The sequence below is a fragment of the Phycodurus eques genome, unplaced genomic scaffold (genome assembly GCF_024500275.1).
Source record: "Phycodurus eques isolate BA_2022a unplaced genomic scaffold, UOR_Pequ_1.1 contig_995, whole genome shotgun sequence".
NCBI lineage: Eukaryota > Metazoa > Chordata > Actinopteri > Syngnathiformes > Syngnathidae > Phycodurus > Phycodurus eques.
Genome location: NW_026904991.1, coordinates 1 through 2,983, shown reverse-complemented (window position 1 = coordinate 2,983; position 2,983 = coordinate 1). Strand labels below are relative to the sequence as shown.

Genomic DNA, 2,983 nt, shown 5'->3' with positions numbered 1-2,983 from the left:
CAGTCATTTGTCTCTATTAAACCCAAATTCTTCTTTTCTTTTCCTTTGGGGTTGTCCCTTTCGGGGTTGCCACAGCGCGTCATCCTTTTCCATGTAAGCCTATCTCCTGCATCCTCCTCTCGAACACCAACTGCCCTCATGCATAATTTCTGGTAGTGGGAGACTGCGTTCGCGCTCTCTCCTGGTCATTGTTTCAAAATAATGAGGATGTTGCTCATTGTTAAAGCTGGAGTGTGCATCATATGACGCTATGGTACTGCATTATGATGTAATTTCTAGCATACATGGGTTTGCTCTGAGTAGTAGAACCAGTTAGTCATGACAAGATGAAGCTTCATAACATCGTAACGCTTCGGTCATTGGTTCGAGTCATGGTCCATGTCTTGATGCTTCATGTGCACACGAAACCACCTGCTGGCCATGTGTATAATCACAGGCAACTAGTATCTTCGGCCACATATTGTGTGATACATTGCAATATGGCGTTTGTTGTGGCTCTTGGAAATAACTTATGAATGACAAAAAAATGTTTTGATCACATATTGTGTCGACATGAAAAAATAAAATATTGTTTCAACGTACTCTGTCTGTGTAACTGGTCATGGTAGTAATCATATACAGGTAAATCTAAAAAAAAATCGAAAACTCAAGTGATTTCAGTACTCATACATAGAGATTCTTTAAGCACTTACTTTTCACAGGGCAAATTCCTGCCTAAATTGTACATTAAAATTTGTTACATTATATTCTAGATTCCAGAGGTGGTGTATTTGGAGCTATTGTTAGCTTTAAGCTACAATCCTCAAATTATTCATGTATAAAAAAATGAAATATTTCAGTGTGTGTGGTGCATCTCTATCATATGAGTTTCACTTTTTGAATTGAACTACTTCACTAAATTAAGCTTTTGACACTATGATAATTTATTGAGATGTCCCATTATGGCAGCTTGTGTAATGTGTTTGTCAACACACGTTTGGAGAATGGCAAACCATAAACCCACATTTTCATGGAGCTGCTTGACAGGGTCTCTATTGCTGTCTCGAAGGGTCACCCATCGTTCCAAATTCTGAACCACTTCCTGAAACAGGAAACAGGAAGTAGTTGAGCGAGGCAAGGGCCATTGATGTTTATTCATCAAAATGTTGAGCAAACAGCTATTCAGCTCGTGGCCACAACATTATACCAGCAACCGATTGTTATTACAAATAACTCATTATTTCTTTTGTTGTTTAAGACTTAATACACGGCTAAAGACATGCGTTAATCTCCGCATTCTATTGGATCGACGTGGACCACGTGACCAAGGAACACGGGCATCTGACAACATTATTTCGATATAAACGTTGAAAAACAACACAGTTTCATTATTGTTCATTGGCGTGTCCATGTGTGACTCATCTGTGATTATCATGTCGATATGTGCCACCATAACTTTGGGCTTGTAGGCTGGAGAATGAGGTCGTCTTTTCTGGCATGATGTTGGCATCGCTTCTCGGCCTTTTGGGTAAGATCAAGTGTAGTATCTGTTCATATTAGTTTAATATCTGATATGTCCCCTATTTGGGGACCATATATTAAATTGATTGTTGGAACCGAGAGATGGAATAGGGGCTTGCTCCATCCACTCCACGCATTGACCTGCTATTGCAGTACCTCCAGGAACGGTGCACCCCCACAAAATGGTGAAAACAAGTGCGTATCTCTCAGTCATATGCTTTGAAATTACATCATGCACAGCATGGTAAGCAAGTTTGTAGTCTATACAGTATGTTGTATTGTTATTTGCATTTTGGGTGCAGTACAGAGCTGTATTAGTTTCCCACATGGAGCATAGTTGAAAAGAGACAAGAAATGTTGCTTCCTTGTTCTCTCGCCGCGGGTTTCCTCTGTAAACAACTACAGTGCAGCCCGGCCTGGCTGGTGGATGTCATGGCAAGCAATATTACTTTGGTGGTACAGCAAACTCATCTGAAGCGGCATTCATCCATCCATCCATTTTCTGAGCCGCTTCTCCTCACTCGGGTCGCAGGCGTGCTGGAGCCTATCCCAGCTGTCATTGGGCAGGAGGCGGGGTACACCCTGAACTGGTTGCCAGCCAATCGCAGGGCACATAGAAACAAACAGCCATTCGCACTCACAGTCATATCTACGGGCAATTTAGAGTCTCCAATTAATGCATGTTTTTTGGGATGTGGGAGGAAACCGGAGTGCCCGGAGAAAACCCACGCAGGCATGGGGAGAACATGCAAATTGAAACGGCATTTACAAATATACTGTAAATGTTTTCAGAGGCTATTTTTAAACAAAATAATTTATTATTCTCAACTTTTATGAAAGTGGGTCGCGACTTTACAACATTAGGAACATGCGGGTGACAGTTGACAACCACTGTTAAGACCACACTTGCCTGCTTCAGTGTTCGCCAAGGTTGTCATGCACAATAGGTCACAGTAGGTGGCAGTAGCGTTTTGAGACGCACATCAAACTGTTGTACCCGAAAGTGTTATCAGTGTGTGACATTCGACAAGACGAATGCATTATTTTCGTCAAGTCGTCTAATTATGTTTACATTCGATTTTCTTTAATTAGTTAAATCATGGCAGCACGGTGGTGTGAATGTGAGTTTGAATGGTTGTTTGTTTGGATGTGCCCTGCGATTGGCTGGCAACCAGTTCAGGGTGTACCCCGAATGGGTGGTTTCTATGTTTCTGGGTGTGAATGACCCCACTTTCAAGTTATTTTATCGTGTCTCGATGCCGCTGTGCATTATGGGTATCCATTTACTGTCTCAATTTAAACTAAAATTCTCAAATAAGAAGCATATTTCTTCATGTATTAGCACACAGTAGCGTTTCATCTTGCGTATGGTCCGGCTTGCCCCTTATATGTATGGTTGGTCACATGCTCATGACTACTCCGTCGCTTGACATAGCGTGCGCGTGAATGACTTGCGTTCTCGCGCCGAGTCCAACTCATACTT

General features: G+C 41.9%; 1 non-coding gene across 1 annotated transcript; it reads left to right on the top strand.

Annotated features, from left to right (window-relative positions):
- Positions 1 to 1,487: 1,487 nt before the first annotated feature.
- On the top strand, positions 1,488 to 1,678 carry LOC133399004 (U2 spliceosomal RNA). Its single transcript, XR_009768153.1, has one exon. It is a non-coding gene; the product is annotated as a U2 spliceosomal RNA (small nuclear RNA).
- Positions 1,679 to 2,983: the final 1,305 nt, after the last annotated feature.